Source organism: Bombina bombina, chromosome 12 (genome assembly GCF_027579735.1).
Source record: "Bombina bombina isolate aBomBom1 chromosome 12, aBomBom1.pri, whole genome shotgun sequence".
In the NCBI taxonomy this organism is placed as follows: domain Eukaryota; kingdom Metazoa; phylum Chordata; class Amphibia; order Anura; family Bombinatoridae; genus Bombina; species Bombina bombina.
In genome coordinates, this window is record NC_069510.1 from 37,625,534 (window position 1) to 37,644,875 (window position 19,342).

The following is a 19,342-nucleotide window of genomic DNA, read 5'->3' on the forward strand; positions in this document are numbered from 1 at the left end:
AACCCAATTTTTTTTCTTTAACGATTCAGATAGAGCACACAATTTTAAGCAACTTTCTAATTTACTCCTATTATCAATTTCTTTGTTCTCCTGCTATCTTTATTTTTAAAGCAGGAATACAAATCTTAGCAGCCAGCCAATTTTAGGTTCAGCACCATGGATAGCGCTTGGTTTAGAGGCTGACATTTACCCACCAATAAGCAAGCATAACCCAGGTTCTCAACCAAAAATGGGCCAGCTCCTATGCATCACATTCTTGCTTTTTAAATAAAGATAGCAAGAAAACAAAGAAAAAATAGGAGTAAATTAGAAAGTTTCTTAAAATTGCTGCTCTATCTGAATCATTAAAGAAAAAGTTTGTGTTTAGTGTCCCTTTAAGCATCTTCTGACAGCCCCCTGATCACATGACTAATTGACTTGCATTTTAGCCATTTAGTGCTGTGTTGTACCAACTCTTTAATAACTCCTCAGGCGTAAGCACAATCTTATCTTTATAGCCCAGATGAACTAGCAGTCTTGTGAAAAGCTCATTAAAAAGCATGCGATAAGAGGCTGTCTGTAGTGGCTTAGAAACAGGCAGAAATTTAGGGGTTTAAATGTTATAAAGTATATTTATATAACAGTGTTGGTTGTGCAAAGCTGGAGAATGGGTAGTAAAGCCTATTAACTTTTTAAACTAACAATTTTGGTGTTGACTTCATTTAAATGGGAGGTTAGCCCCCTCATGTAATACCCAATATCTAATTATGTTTGATCTAAAAACGACTGACTTATCATACCTGACCTATCTATTATATTATGGGGCTGGCACCCCATATTGAATACATAAAAGCTACCACGATAAAATACCACCTTTTACATGTTAGATTTATCTTAAACACATGATAAAGATCTATTAGCCTTCGCTATTAGCCTTAGCCTGTTATATCTGAGGTAATCAACATTTGATCAAACCTTAACAGATCTATTAGCATGAATTATTTTTTGTCCCCCCTAATTTAATAGATATACCTCAAATAATTGCCTTTGCAGATATTACGCTTTACAATTTAAAGGTTTGTGGAAACCCTGTGTCGAGCAAGTCAGCACCATTTTATACACACACAAGTGTGTGTGGATATATATATATATGATCTAGAAAATCAAGTGCACAAAAGCACTTCTCATAGTGCAATAAATTGTATTAAAAACAATTATATATACAGTACACACACAATCAGCAAAAAGATATGACTCACTGAAGGCTCAGATAATTAGCACTTTTTAGCAATAAAATATTTTTTATTTAAGGTATTATTTTTTGAGACCATATTGCATACTAGATAGAATACAGTATAGTGTAAATATAACTTATATGCACCGGGAAACACAAAAATTAGTGTGACTCACTATCGCTATATTCAGTTTATTGCGGTGGTCTGGAACCAAAACCACAATATCTGAGGTATGCCTATACCTAATGTCAATGTCAATCTAATTCTGATTAAGATTCCCCAAGAAATTAAAAACTTATTACATTCAGGAAACCAATTATTGCACGGCAAAAAAATTTGTAGATATCTTGATATTAAACAATATTTTTCATGCTACCTTCCTATTGGTAATCTAGATTTTTGCGAAGGCTTTATTCTTAGGGTTTTTGTAGATTGTAAAAGGTAACGTTTGGAGCATATCTCTCAATTGATAGATGGGGTACAAGGTATTTTTAAAACCTTTGAGAATCTCAAGCAAGAATATGATAGATAGATTTTTGCCTATCTGCAAATAAGGCATTATTGGTGCTCATTAAAATATAATTGTGTCCACAGCACTTGCTTCAAAATTTCTTATTTGGGGATGATTTTAGGATACAAAAGACAGCAGTAACATTTTGGGTTGTACACCCTTAGTCATGCAATGTAATACTGTTCACAAACTGTTTATAGCAACCCAGGTTACTTAATTAACATACACCTGTTAGTGTGCAATTTATTCTAATCCATATTAAAACCAGGTAACTCACCTGCCCATCTAGTGGTAAATACTAAATTCTACATATTCATTCTACAATATATACAAAAGATATTTTATAAAATTAATACTTTGTACACTGCTGGGCTAGATAATCTACATGAATACTGATACATACAACTATATTCATTCCCAAAGGCTTCATAGAATTTTATGTAGATATCCAAAATTTTCTTTTTAACAATAATTCCCTATTGCCCCCTCTTCTAGGCAACTTAATTTGATTGATAACCTGCCATCTTAATTGACTGAGAGTGCCCAGCTTCCAGTAAGTCAGATGAAACAGAAGCTTTGTTATTGCACCTGATAATCGATTTGTGTTCCGTGATACAATCTCATACCCTCCTTGTAGTCTCTCCAAAATAAATCGTGGAGCATGGGTACTTGATCAGATAGATCACATAACATGAGTTACAAGAGAAGAAATCTTATATTGTACAGTTTACCTGTTTGGGGGATGTGTGAACTTATTTCCCTTAATTAGGGAGTTACAATTAGAACACCCCAGGCAGGGATAGCAACCTACGTTTTTCTTGGTTATAGCCGGTTTCAGTTCTCGACTGGCTACCCTATATTAGTTTTTATAAGAATCTAATTTTTCAATTTCTCTTATAAGCCATCATGGGGGGGTCTTTAAAACAGGGTAAATTGTTGCAGTCTCTAAGTATGTGCCAATGTTTTTGTATTCTACTCAATATCCTACTATGGTTACCATACTTAGAGACAAACACCAAACCATCCTTCTCTCGGACTTTTGCCCGTGAAAGCAGCCCAGATTTCTCCATTTGATCAACTAATAATTTCCTGATTTATCAGATCCCCAGGGTATTCTCTATTCATTTTTTTTTACCCATATCATGCAGTCTGTAGTGTTCCCTTCCACATTAACAATCCTTTTTACCCTTATTAGCTGACTCCGGGGTAAGGAGTTCTAAAGTTTAGGAGGGTGAAAACTACTATAATGTAGAAGGTTGTTTTTATCAGTAGACTTGATATGGATTTCACATTCCAAACAATTTTTAGCAGTATTCTTATCCACCCTAGTGTCTAAAAAGACTACTGAAACATTGTTCCAATTTATAGTAAATGTAATGCCATTTACTGGTTGATTTAAATCTGCTACAAACTGCAACAGGGTATCTAAGTTGCCCCCCCCCCCCCATATGCCAAACATCTATGAAGAGCCACCATGTGGCTCCATATTGTAAAAACAATTCATGTTCATATACAAACTTTTCTTCAAACTTTCCCATGAATATGTTGGCGTATGAGGGGGCAACATTCGATCCCATGGCCGTACCACGTGTCTGGAGATAACAAGTATCACCAAACAAGAATTACAAAATAGTACCAATCTTAACTCTTCAAAAAAAATTGTATCTGATACTTTAAATGTTCGTATTCATCAGAACTTTAACACACCCAATACCACTCATGTTTAATTGAAGTGAACTAGAACTGAAACCGGCTATAACCAAGAAAAACGTGGGTTGCTATCCCTGCCTGGGGTGTTCTAATTGTAACTCCCTAAGGGAAATAAGTTCACACATCCCCAAACAGGTAAACTCTACAATATAAGATTTCTTCACTTGTAACTCACGTTATGTGATCTGATCAAGTGCCCATGCTCCAGGATTTATTTAGGAGAGACTACAAGGAGGGTACGAGATTGTATCACCAAACACAAATTGAATATCAGGTGCAATAACCAAACTGTTTCATCTCACTGGAAGCTGGGCACTCAGTCAATTAAGATGGCAGGTTATCGATCAAATTAAGTTGCCAAGAAGAGGGAGCAATAGGGAATTATTGTTAAAAAGAAAAGAATTATTTTGGATATCTACATTAAATTCCATGAAGCCTTTGGGAATGAAGATTATGATGTATCAGTATTCATGTAGATTATCTAGCCCAGCACAGTGTACAAAGTATTTTCAAATGTTTTTAAATGTCTTGTATATATTGTAGAATGAATATGTAGAACTTAGGATTTACCATTAGATGGGCCAGGTGATTTTTTATCTGGTTTTAATATGGATTAGAATCAATTGCACACTAACAGGTGTATGTTAAGTAACCTGGCTTGTTATAAACAGTTTGTGAACAGTATTACATTGTATGACTAAGGGTGCACAGCCCGAAACGTTACTGCTGTCTTTTGTACCCTAAAACCATCCCCAAATAAAAAAGAAATTTTGAAGCAAGTGCTGTGGACACCGTTTATTGGGGGTACCTAGGAGCTAGCAGTGAGCTCCTGTCTGCGTTAGCATTTGCATTGCTTTGGTGATACTGCTGGTATCTTTACATTGGATTGGGCTCATTCAAATATAAACAGCCTAGTAATTGGACGTTATTAGTAAATGGTATTTTGTTAAATGATGGGTATTTTGCTATACAGGTATACCTCACTTTACAGCGCTTCACTTTACAGCGCTTCGCTAATACAGCGCTTTGTGGAGTTGAAGTTTAACCTCCAAGGATTTTGAAACAGTGCTGTAATCATTGTGAGATTGCGAGAAAAGTGACTGGCACCATTTTGTTATGCGCAGTTCACTCTGTTTACATCATTACAGTGCAATCTGTCTCAGTGCTATAAGTCTGGCAAATTTTACTACAGTAATTGTCACTATTTTACAGGTACAGTATTTATTGAATATTAATTGAATAGTATGGTGTGCTAGTGTTAAACTAAACTTAGTGCTATTGCACACGTAATATATATAGGTTCAAACATGTTTTCAAGTTTTAAAAACACTGGCAAGTGAAAAGAAAGCTAAAACTGCCTTGTTTCACTTTAAGGCGGTTTTCACTTTACAGCGGGGCTCCGGTCCCTAACCCGCTGTATGAGCGGGGTATACCTGTATCTTACTGTATAAAATGTTAGCGGATTAAGAGGGTGTAGAAAATTTGCGCACACTCAGAAATGGGAACAGGATGTTGAAATGGTTAGTAACACCCTTATTCAAAAAAGCATTGAAAGAACATGGAAGGCAACTTTAGCAATTTCTTGGCGAGAATCCCATATTAAACGAACAGGACTTATACAACTCCCTAGTTAACATCTTAGAATAAAAATCTAATTTCCTGTTCTAGATGCAACTTCCCTGGCAGCAATTATGCATCGTCTATGGGACTGTCCCAAGATTAAAACATTTTGGGCTACGTTCTGATTTTGGCCAACTAAGATTATGAAGCAAGAGATTTATTTGAAGGAGGAGGTTCTATTTCTGCTAGAAGATAACCAAGAAAGGCCTAATGTAAAAATGTTAAATTTTGCAATTCTGAATAGTAGAAAAATAATATTTTCATCTTGGAAATCCTATAAAGACCCTTACTTAAAGGGACATTAAACCCCATTTTTCTCTTTCATGATTTAGAAAGCACATACAATTGTAAGCTTTCTAATTTACTTCTATTATCTAATTTGCTTCATTCTATTGATTTACTTTGCTGAAAAGCATATCTAGATAGGCTCAGTAGCTGCTGATTGGTTGATGCACATAGATTCCTCGTGTGATTGGCTCAACCATGTGTATTGCTATTTCTTCAACAAAGGATATCTAAAGACTGAAGCAAATTAGATAATAGAAGTAAATTGGAAAGTTGTTTAAAATTGTATCCTCTATCTGAATAGATAGATTTTTTTTTTTAGTTTAGTGTCCCTTTAATTTATTTTACCTTAAAGGTTTTTAATAATTTAATATTATGACACGTTAAACTCGGAATTTGGGGACAATTTATTCAATCAATGCCGGTGAACTTACAAAGGCAATATATTGCTCCCTTTATATCCTGAAAGGAGAGGGGATGTTATTTTAGGAATGTTTGACCGGTGTGCACAACGCTAGGGGGTGGAAAATATAAAAATTTGCCTTTTTTCTGTCTTTAATATAATAATAGATCTTTACATCTAAAAGTTACTTTTAATAGTGGAACTACACCATGGATCTGGTGTGTATTTTCTTGATTTTTCCTTCAACAGATAGATATTTCACTTTGCTGTATTCACTCATTGCTATGAAGACTGATGTACAGTCCTTGATCTGCTTTATTTTCCGTTTGTTATATTGTCTATGTTCATTTTCAAACCTCAATAAAAATAAAGGAAAAGAGACTGTTAGATTGCACAAAACTACTAACTGATCGTACCTGATCTAATACCAAATTAAATAACTCAATTTTTTGATAGGGGGGACTGATAACAGTTTAGCCCCCCACACCAAATGGCTAGATCAGGTTTGATCAATTGTTTTCGCTAGATCTAGCATAAAAGGAGCAGTGTTAAACTGAATAAAGTTTATTTAAATTTTTTATTTGGGGGCTAAACCGCCTGAGGTTCCTACAAGGTACAAAAGCAAGGGGAGCTCAGGTGTAAAGGCAGAGAGTAAATTGTACTTACAAATTAGTGACTCAACCCCACCTCTACTTTATTAAAGGCATAGAGCAGGCTACACCATATAGGAAATAAACTGCGCTAAGTTGTATTTCATTGTTCTTACAAAACCTGGAATCAAGTTAAAAAAATCAGCGTATGTCAAATATATTTATTTTAAGTGAGAACTCTAAAAACCCTAAAACCATTAACAGATTAAATTAAATGAGTTTAATGCCTATAACTATGAATAAGTACTGAGCTATAATTTAACATTACATTGTAGAATATCTATACAAAAAGCATTAACCATATAAGAAGCACAAAATGTGTTTCTTTGATCCATAGAGCTTGTGATTTTAAACAACTTTCTAATTTATGTTTATCAATTTCTTTTGTTCTCTTGGCATCTTTTGTTGTAAAGAAGGGACGTAAGCTTAGGAGCCAGCCCATTTCAGGAGCAATATATGGCAGTAGTTTTGCAAGAAGGTTATCCATTTGTTATAGGACTAGATGGTAACACTATTTCCTGCCACATAGTGCACCAGACAAAATATGGCATCTACACAGATTTGATATTAGAGGTAAATTGGAAATTTAAAATGGTAAACTTACTGTATAAATCACAAGTTTTGTGGAGTTTCATATCCTTTTAAGCAATACAAATTTCAGTTTGCTGTCATTGTAAATTAGTTTTGAAAGTAATTTCTGCTTAAAGGGCCATGATGCCCAAATGTTTAAACACTTGAAAGTGATGCAGCAAAGCTGTAAAAAGCTGACTAGAAAATATCTCATTAACATCTATGTAAAAAAGAAAGATATTTTACCTCAAAAGTTCCTCAGTAGCCACATCCCATTATAAAGGACTTCTAAGCAACATTTTAGTGTGTCTGTCCTGGGACAGCTTAGGGGATGAGCCTCGTGAACTCTCATTTCCCTATTCAGCTTACTATGAAATCTCATGAGAGTTAAGTCAAATCTCATGAGATCACAGTAAGAGTTCATGACCTCAGCACTGCTGATGCGCTGCTGTTCATTTCTTCATATTTTTTTACCTGCAGCTGGGAGCAGCCGAGTATAACTTTTTACACAGAACTTACTCTGCTGAGCTGAGGAGATCGTGAGGTAAAATATCTTCCTTTTTTTACATAGAGATGCTCAGGTGATATTTTCCTGTCAGCTTTTTACAGTTATACTGCATCAGTTTCAAGTGATTTAGCATATGAGTATTATGTCCCTTTAAGTTAGTATCCAGCAAGAGCAAGAATACTCAAAAAAACAACAGATACTGTAGTGTAACAAACACTTCTGTATCACAGTATATATAACACCAACCATTTCAAAAGTTAAAGGGATACTGAACCCAAATTGTTTATTTCATGATTCAGATAGAGCAGAAATTTTAAGCAACATTCTAATTTACTCCAATTAATTTTTCTTCGTTCTCTTGCCATCTTTATTTGAAAAAGAAAGCATCTAAGGAGCCAGACAATTTTTGGTTGAGACACTGGACAGCACTTTTTTATTGGTAGGTGAATTTATCCACCAATCAGCAAGAACCCAGGTTGTTGACAAAAAAATGGGCCAGCTTCTAAACTTACATGCTCTTTTCAAATAAAGATACCAAGAGAATGAAGAAAATTTGATAGAGTAAATTAGAATGGAGCTTAAAATTGCATGCTCTATCTGAATCAAGTAAAAAAAAAATGGGTTCAGTGTCCCTTTAAAGGAGAAAAAAGGCTCAAAATTAATGAAGTTATTTTAACGAAAAAAAAAACAAGAAAACTGACCACAGCTGTTAGGTTTGTCTTAAAGGTACCTTTTCTCTTGTGAGAGAAATTCCAGGTTCAGAAAAGAACAGCACTATACTGCCTGGGTTCTGTTAGTTAAAATAAGAAATTAGTCAGACAATGCTTTTGTAATATGTAGAACATTGGTAATTACAAGATAAATATTTCACTACACGAGGCATGGGAGAATATTCAGATTTAACATTGTTTGCAAAATGACTAATATGGCTGCAGGCGTCTTTTGAAGCCAATTAGATCTGAAAAGTAACAAAACTTGATTTGCACAGAAAATGCCAAATCTGCCTATGGTCCCATACATATCCCATAATGCGCCTGCTCCTGTCTCAGGTGTACACCATGGAGTTTCTAGACAGTACAACTTAAGACATGACTCAATTTTCTCTCAATTCAAACAGCACGAACAGTGTTACTTAACACTTTATTAATGTTGCTTCATTCTCTTAGTATCCTCTATTGAAGGTGCAGTAATGTCCTACTGGGAACTAACTTATCAAGATGAGCCAATGAAAATAGATATATGTGCAGCTAGCTTCCAGATCCTGAGCCTACTTAGGTAGGCTTACCAGAAGTCCCACTTTTACTGGGATTGTCCCGGTTTGGAGGCGCTGTCCCAGTGTCCCACCCAGTTGTTCATTATGTCCCAGTAGGGTTGCCACCTCCACGTTTCAAATCATGTGTCCGGGTTTCAGCCCACCTGAAACCCGGACACATTATTCAAAATGACTGGACTGTGACCCTCCAGCATAGTTGGATGCTGGTACTTTGTTACATACAGCCCTGCTTAGCTTAACGTTCGTGTCCTTCAAAGTTTACATTTAGTAATACAGGCTGAGTGAGCAGCATAGAGTTTTTTTTAATTTTGTAGTACTACTTGATTTATTTTTCTAAGAATTTAACACCCCCCCGACCCCTGGGGACATTGCCAGTAATACACCTTTAGGGGAATCATATGGGTATGACTAGGAAGTACAGACAGGCCGGATTTTTGGCCTGGATCTTGCTTTACTTCATGCAGGATAACATTTTGGCTATAATCTTCTTGCATTATGGTATAGTGTAGCCTCGTAAACAGCTTTAGCAGGTACGTGTTTCTTTTTTACTTTCATTCAATGTTGTATTTATGCCTTATCAGTATTTGGCTCTGTTCCTTAATTAGACACATAAAACACTGCAGATATTAAATTGTGAAATTGATCATTATGAAAGTGATAATTATGCTTGATGTTTGGCATTATTTAGCATCTGAGATTTAGATTAATGATTTATTTGCCATGACAATGTAATGGTGCCTTTTTTACTAGGGGGTGGTGTTATGGTCTATTTAAACTGTGTGATTCACTTGTTTGTCTGAGGAAGGGTAGAGTATCCACAAAATATTACACACATAAAAGCTACAACTTTAAAAGGACCGGTAATTGCCACGCCCCCTTGACCACGCTCCTGACCACACCCCCACTGGCACCGCACCAGGTGGTCCCAGTTTCACCTCTAAAAATTATGGTAAGCCTATACTTAGGTATCCTTTTCCTCAAAAGATATCAAGAAAACAAAGCAAATTAAATAGAAGAAAACTGAGAAGTTGTTTAAAATGTTATGATTTATCTGAATCAAAATAGGTTTGGGGTTTCATGTTCCTTTAGTTTATCATGTGTATATTATACAAGTGATTCACATTTACAAAAAAAATTTTTTACCAGCTGGTAACTAGGCATAGACAAAGAAGAATTAGTAAAAAAAATACCTGAAGATTATGGCTGGTAGTCCCCAACATGCAAATCAAGATAGGCATTACTGATTTAAAACTAAAAATGAAGTCAATACTGTTAAATCAACTAACCAAAAAAAAACTTTCAAGAAACCCAAAAACCACACAACTCCATGAACAATTACCATCCAAAAGACCAGATACCACAGATAAAGGGGATTTTATAATAAGTGGTCTCTTGTGATTGGCTGAGAGATTGCAACGGGTAGAGATTCAGCTGGAGATGATTAATGTAATTAGGAAGAAGTAATCATAGAGTATTACAAGGGCTTCCCTGTAAAATAAACGTTGCCAGGAACAGCTCCCTCTGGAGGAGCTCAGGGAAAGTGTTAATGTCTAAGAAAAAAGAAAAAAAAATACAGTTGGGAAGGGGTTAACAAACACACATTCAAACAGTCGCTTTCATAATAAAAAAAACTGCAAAATGGTTTTGTTGTCCAGTTGGACCAGGAGCTGTGATTTTTTTAAACATTTAAAGGGACACTGTACCCAAAATGTTTCTTTCGTGATTCAGATTGAGCATGAAATTTTAAGCAACTTTCTAATTTACTCCTATTATCAAATTTTCTTCATTCTCTTGGTATCTTTATTTGAAATGCAAGAATGTAAGTAAAGATGCCGGCCCATTTTTGGTGAACAACCTGGGTTGTCCTTGCTGATTGGTCAGCACCAATAAACAAGTGCTGTCCATGGTACTGAAGCAAACATTTGCTGGCTCCTTAGCTGAGATGCCTTCTTTTTCAAATAAAGATAGCAAGAGAACAAAGAAAAATTGATAATAGAAGTAAATCAGAAAGTTGCTTAAAATTGCATGCTCTATCTGAATCATGAAAGAAAAAATTTGGGTTCAGTGTCCCTTTAACCTTAAAGGGATATTTCAGCCAAAATTGGAAACCACGTGGGTGCACATGGAACAGAAGCAATTTTGTAATATACATGCATTAGCAAAAATGCTTCTAATAAAAGCTATAGCTGTTCTAAAAGTGTATTTAAGTATGCACCGTGCACCAGCATTTTAAACACAGCACTTGCTCAGAAAGCCTAATGTGCTTGTACCATCTGATAATGACTCAATTTTTTCATTGCTGACATGATACAAGTCCCAGTGATTATCTGAGCAGCTGCATTATTTAAAATGTGGATGCAGTGACAATATCTAGCTATGCTTCACGACACGTGCACGTGCACGTGCAGAGAAAAATGTTAGCACTAAAAAAGTGATAACTTTTACTACAAGCATTTTTGCCAATACGTGTATATTGCAATTATGTTTCTATTTAAAGATGTAATTCATCTATGTGCATTCAAATTTTGACTGGAATGTCCCTTTAATGTACTGTTTTAAAATAGTTTCACATTGATGCAAATAAACAAGCAAGAGGCAGAATACAGTGCTGGAGACAGTATTTTATCTTTTTATGTAAGAAATTCAGCCTGGTATTTATATCTATATGGTATCTATATATTTTTATTTTCTCTCACAATGTTGGTAAATATGTTTTGGATTATTTCTATTATTAAAACAAATAGAATTCAGAAAGCTAAAATGTAAGTTTTATTTATGTGTATAATATGAAAAGGATTTTTCTCTGCTGATATATAGTGATATATTTTACATTTATTATATACTCTGAAACTACAGAAAATACCATAAACCAATAATAATCATTAAAATGTAATAACTTATTTGGTTGAGTTTGGTGATGAATAGGTTAATTCTAGTCCAGACACACTAATCATGTGTTATTTAGCATGACGTGTGATGTGATTGGTCAGTTGTTAGAAACGTGTCCTCACTGGGGAAAATAAGTCACATGACTCACAGCACCTGGGTATAAGAGTCTGCTGTGCAGCATCAAGTAACATTTTTGTTTTGGTTATCTAGTAGGTAAGGTTGTTTTGTGTTATAGACTTAGTAAAGATGCAGAAGGGTTTCCAGTTAATGTTCTCTTGATTTGTTTCAGCAGGTTCTTTGTGACAGCTGCTTATTCTGGTGAGTAATTTTACTAAAGTTTTTTTTTTTTTTTAAATCTGTTGCTTTTAACTTTAGTTTGAGATTTTCCCAACATAATTGAAGTTTACTTGTCAGTAGTAGTGATGGTGAGTGAGCCCTTGGCTACTTATAGCTCAACCCACTTCATTTATAATTGAGTTTTTCATTTTTGTATATAAGGTGTGTTAGTTTATAAAAAGCACAGGATGCATATTTAGCAAACTGATCTTGAGTGCTGTTCCATGAGTTTCTAAGAATCTGTTTGAATAGTTACTCTTTTTCTAATTAAAACTAGAGCTGATTATCTTCAGCTGCCTGAAACATTCAGTGCTTTATTGATCCCATTGCTCGCTAAAAGGTACAGTCCAACAAACATTGGAATCTACATGGGTACGTTTCTTTTTTGTAATATACCTGTATGGGCAAAAATGATTATAATAGATGTAAGTATCTAAGTGTGCACTGTGCACCAGCATTTTAGACACAGCACTTGCTCAAAGCCTATGGTGCTTGGTCTAGTAATGACCCATCGTCTTAAAGGGATATAAATTGCATAAATTAAATTCAGAAAGCATTTTAAAAAATTTCCAATTAATCTCTTCAACTTTGCTTTCATCACATGATATTCTGTTAGCTCAGTAGGTATCTGGAGCACTACAGGGCAGAAAATAGTGCACTTGTGAAATTGCAAATGTGTTAATATTCAGATGTTGTTCATATAAGTGCCTTTAAATTGTGACCAGAATGTCCCTTTAATTAGTAATGCTGCTGATTCTGAGCTAACATGTAGCTTTTACATAAAATGACATGAAACCCGTTTATTTTAGGATTTAGAGCATGCAATTTAAAATCTTTCCAATTTAGTTTGTTGAAAAGAGAATGTAGGTAGTCTCAGGAGCTGCTGATTGGTGGCTGCACATATATGCCTGATGGCTTACTCATGTGTATTCTCAAAGGATACCAAGAGAACAAAGGTAATAGAAAGTTGTTTAACATTGTACACTTTATCTGAATCAGAATGTTGGGTTTCATGTCCCAAAAAATATCTTGTGATTCGAAAAGGGCTGCACTCAAATTGTTAAAGGTCCCTACATCTTATGTATTGACCATGTAGCTTTAGTAGGGATTGAGGCAAAGAATATTACAAAGTTGCATTAAAGTGAAACAGAAATTGTCCTGTTCTAGTGATTATGTAATCAGAGCTAAATGATTTAAAATAAGACTCTATAGTCCTTATTAAAGATACTGAGCCCATCTTTGGTTCAGCACCCTGGGTAGTGATTGTTGGCTACATTTTAGCCACCAATTGTCAACCCAGGGTGCTGAACCTAAGAGGCCAACTTCTAAGCTTACATATATGCTTATTCAAATAAAAATACAAAGATAAACTGACAATAGGAGTAAATTAGAAAAATGCTTAATTGTCTGAATCATGAAAATAACAATTTGGTTCAATACCCTTTTAAAATAAACAAAATCCAGTCATACTACAAACTTAACCCTGCATTATCCATTATAAAATAAGATGGTAGAAAAGAATTTGCTTAGGGGTCTATATATGGGAGCTGATCACAAACAGATATGCCCTGTAGAAGTAAAATGCTGCATAATCTAGTGGTTGAACCCTTTTGTGCTGGTTTCTAGCCCTTCAATTGGGGGCACTTTAACTAGTTCCAACAAATCTGCAGGATGCCAACATCCCATCTTCCTCTACTGAATAGTCTGTTGGTCATGTGAGGGAAAATGTGCCAATCAGATCTATTCATAACAGGGATGACTTGTACTTCCTATAACCACCTTTTGTAATGAAATAAATGGCCTTGCTATGAGATCAGCTGGCCTCCAAGTATTAGTGAATTGCTATGAGAATAGTTGCAGGTGTGTATAGAGGATTTCAGAGTTCTGACTTAATGCTGTTCTTTGCAGATGAGAACCCACAGGTCTTTTCTTTGTTACATTATCTTATTATATATATAAGTACCATTTGTGCCTAATTGCCCCACTAACTACCTCAGACCTGTCCATTCTGATGGGCTGTATTTCTTTATATTGCCTTTCCCTATGACAAGCACAGGTCTGTGGCAGTAAGATACTAGAACATTCTGATGTGGTTCTGATGTGGCTACATAGATCCTTATAGTTCTCTTTGTATATTTTCAGATGACTGACAGAAGCTGATGCCAGAAGATTCCTGCATATTCACTGGGTGAGTCCCTCCCCTTCCTGCTGGAGGAAGCATCAAAGACAACACCCCAGAAGATCTGTCTGCTCCATATTTGTTTCAATAAAACTTTATTCCTATTACATGGTGTCCCTTTGTGTTACTGGGAGTGGAGGAGGGGGATGGGCTGGGTTGTGGGGTCTCTGCTGCTTCCTTAGCTTTATTGGGTGAGGTTTTTGCTTTCTCATATGGGATGAGTATAGAGCAAAGGTTAGTTTAGGATTGTGCCTATAACCTCATTATGCTTAGTGTAAATCATTGTTGTGCCGTTCAATGCAATTAACTAGAAACAAAGATTGTCTTCTACTCAATAGTTCAGGGTCTCTGGTTCTTGTAAATAAAGTTCAGGCCAGAGGAGAAAAGGATCTGCCCATTAGAGGGCTATAACCTATGAGTGACTAAAGATCTGGTTATCATTAGTTTATCAAACTTCCTCATCTGTGGTGGTGACTTCTAGATACTGCAGGGGCACAAAGTAGGGTTCATTAATGTGCAACTGTCTAATAACTAGAGCAGCGAAAAGCCAATAAACCTGCTCATAAGCCAGTCATGGTGATTTTATCATTAATATTGTAGGCTTAAAGGAACAGTGCACGTCTCCTTAATGTTTAGTGTCTTAATGTACCAGCTGCAGGTTATTAAATGTGTTGGGTGTTATGCTAACATTTTTTAAAGTGATGGTAAACTCTCCCCTTTTTAAAATCAGATCTGGAATGTAAGTGCTATTTGAGATGGAGTTTAATTCATTAGCTGTAATGAAGATGTGCTATAACTTAGTTATTAATATAGATATGAAATTCAAATACTGCATGCTCCTCCGCCCACTTCAAAAGTAAAATTTTCTGTGAGCTAACAGATTGAATTGTTGTCCAATCAGCGCTCTCCCCATCTGGCACTTTTGTTGTTGCTAGAGCATTGATTGGAGAGTAATTCAATCATTTAGCTGACAGGAAAATTGACTTTTGAAGTGGGTGGTGTAACGTCGGGTATTTGAATTTCATATCTATTAATAACTAAGTTATAGAGCATCTTCATTGCACATGATGAATAAAACCCCATCTAAAATAGCATACTTTCCAGATCTGATTTTAAAAAGGGGAGTTTACCATCACTTTAAGAGAACCAAATCCCTGTTCAAATGGAAAAAGCCTGCAGGAAAAGCGGATCTTTATTTGCGCCCAAATGCCAATACAAGGGTACAGCAACATTCATTGAGTGGTGATTTTATCACCCAAAATCACGTATTTTTGCTTGGCACCCAGCCCATTTTGTGAGCACTAGATGGCAGCACTAATTCCCGCCATGTGTAGTGTGCCAGATGCCTACCTCGATGGCAAACACAGAATAACATATGAACAAAGCAATTTTGATAATAGAAGTAAACTGCAAATGTTTTAAATGGTTTGCTGTCTAATCCCAAAACATTGTTGGGTGTGCTATAAACCTATATGGGTATAAGACCGTTAATAGTAAATTATAAATGGACTCTGGAAGATTTTCCAGCTCCTATCATTAGCCAAAAACATACATTGTTATATTTGTGCTTAGACTTAAAGGGACCTGAAACCCTGCATATATTTTTCATGGTTCAGAAGAGCATAAAGTTAAAACAACTTTCCAATTTACTTCAATAATAAAAGGTGCTTCATTTTCTTGGTATCCTTTGTTAAAGGAGCTGCACAGTACTACTGGGAGCTTACACAACACATCCAGTAAGCGAATGACGAGTTATATGTGCAGCCACCAATCAGCAGCTAGCTCTTAGTAATTCATTATTGCTTCTGAGCCTACCTAGCTTTTCCAAAAGATACCAAGATAACAAAGTTAATTAGATAATAAATTAAAAGCTGTTTAATTTCATGCTATATGTGAATCATGAAAAAACATTTCATGTCCCTGGATCTGCAATCTATCACCCATTCAAACATCTCCATAGACAGTGAGGTTCACAGTCATACTTGAATATATGTTCACTTATTCTCAGAAATAATGTAAGTTTCATGCAGACCTATGATCACAGATTTTCTGATACCTGAGTATAAACAAGCAAAATAAATACACATGTCCACAATGATGCAAATATGATGAACCAATACACACTCATGGCTATCTCCAGCTCAAACACAACTGAACCCATACAAAATCCCAGGTAAATACAACTGTACTCCTACTCTGTCTTAAAGGGACACTGAACACAAATTTTTTCTTTCTTGATTCAGATAAGCATGACATTTTAGGCAACTTTCTAATTTGCTCCAATTATAACATTTCTTCATTGTCTTGATATCTTTATTTGAAATGCAAAAATGTAAATTAAATGCCGGCCCATTTTTGGTGAACAACCTAGGTTCTTGCTGATTGATGGATAAATTCATCCACCAATAAAAAAGTGCTGTGCAGAGTTCTAAACCAAAAAAAATTAGCTGCATTTTTTCAAATAAAGATAGCAAGAGAATGAAGAAAAATTAATAGGAGTAAATTAGAAAGTTGCTTAAAATTGCATGCTCTATCTGAACCACGAAAGAAAATAATGTGGGTTCAGTGTCCCTTTAAGCACATACGTATTCCCAGACAAATACAACTGTACTCATACTGTCTTAAGCACATACATATTCACAGACAAATACAACTGTACTCATACTGTCTTAAGCACATACATATTCCCAGACAAATACAACTGTACTCATACTGTCTTAAGCACATACATATTCACAGACAAATACAACTGTACTCATACTGTCTTTAGTACATATATCTTCCCTGACAAATACAACTGTACTCATACTGTCTTAAGCACATAAATATTCACAGACAAATACAACTGTACTCATACTGTCTTTAGTACATATATCTTCCCAGACAAATACAACTGTATTCATACTGTCTTTAGCACATAAATATTCACAGACAAATACAACTGTACTCATACTGTCTTAAGCACATAAATATTCCCAGACAAATACAACTGTACTCATACTCTCTTAAGCACATACATCTTCCCAGACAAATACAACTGTACTCATACTGTCTTAAGCACATACATATTCACAGACAAATACAACTGTACTCATACTGTCTTTAGTACATATATCTTCCCAGACAAATACAACTGTACTCATACTGTCTTAAGCACATACATCTTCCCAGACAAATACAACTGTACTCATGCTGTCTTAAGCACATACATATTCCCAGACAAATACAACTGTACTCATACTGTCTTAAGCATATACATATTCACTGACAAATACAACTGTGCTCATACTGTCTTAAACACATACATATTTCCAGACAAATACAACTGTACTCATACTGTCTTAAGCACATAAATATTCACAGACAAATAAAACTGTACTCATACTGTCTTTAGCACATACATATTCCCAGATAAATACAACTATACTCATACTGTCTTAAGCACATACATCTTCCCAGACAAATACAAATGTACTCGTACTGTCTTAAGCACATACATATTCCCAGACAAATACAACTGTACTCATACTCTGTCTTAAGCACATACATATTCCCAGACAAATACAACTGTACTCATACTCTGTCTTAAGCACATACATATTCCCAGACAAATACAACTGTACTCATACTGTCTTAAGCACATACATATTCCCAGACAAATACAACTGTATTCATACTGTCTTAAGCACATACATATTCCCAGACAAATACAACTGTACTCATACTGTCTTAAGCACATACAAATTCCCAGACAAATACAACTGTACTCATACTGTCTTAAGCACATACATATTCCCAGATAAATACAACTGTACTCATACTGTCTTAAGCACATACATATTCCCAGACAAATACAACTGTACTCATACTGTCTTTAGTACATATATCTTCCCAGACAAATACAACTGTACTCATACTGTCTTTAGTACATATATCTTCCCAGACAAATACAACTGTACTCATACTGTCTTAAGCACATACATCTTCCCAGACAAATACAACTGTACTCATGCTGTCTTAAGCACATACATATTCACAGACAAATACAACTGTGCTCATACTGTCTTAAGCACATACATATTCCCAGACAAATACAACTGTACTCATACTGTCTTAAGCACATACATATTCACTGACAAATACAACTGTGCTCATACTGTCTTAAACACATACATATTTCCAGACAAATACAACTGTACTCATACTGTCTTAAGCACATAAATATTCACAGACAAATAAAACTGTACTCATACTGTCTTTAGCACATACATATTCCCAGATAAATACAACTATACTCATACTGTCTTAAGCACATACATCTTCCCAGACAAATACAAATGTACTCGTACTGTCTTAAGCACATACATATTCCCAGACAAATACAACTGTACTCATACTCTGTCTTAAGCACATACATATTCCCAGACAAATACAACTGTACTCATACTGTCTTAAGCACATACATATTCCCAGACAAATACAACTGTACTCATACTGTCTTAAGCACATACATATTCCCAGACAAATACAACTGTATTCATACTGTCTTAAGCACATACATATTCCCAGACAAATACAACTGTACTCATACTGTCTTAAGCACATACATATTCCCAGACAAATACAACTGTACTCATACTGTCTTAAGCACATACAAATTCCCAGACAAATACAACTGTACTCATACTGTCTTAAGCACATACATATTCCCAGACAAATGCAACTGTACTCATACTGTCTTAAGCACATACATATTCCCAGACAAATACAACTGTACTTATACTGTCTTAAGCACATAAATATAAACAGACATAAACAATCACATCTAGATTAATTTTCAGACACACACTGAAACATAAAAAGAACTTACTGTCTGGCTATCATAAGATAAGTGACCATTCTTATGTTCAAACACATTTAGTCTAATACTCCTTAAAAATTCCAAATAAGTGCCAAGACTCATTCATGTTTCTTCTACAGCTCACAACAATGTACAGGGTTATTTCTCATCACAACCAGGCTTGTGCATGTCCAGACACATGCTCACACCTATGCACAGACACACAATAAAACATGGATACATTCATCCTATCATACACACACACATTGCAAAAAAGTAACATCTATAAACCCCACCAAGCAGAGGTTAATTTAATACCCTCATACCTTTATTTTCTACTTATAACCGAGGCTG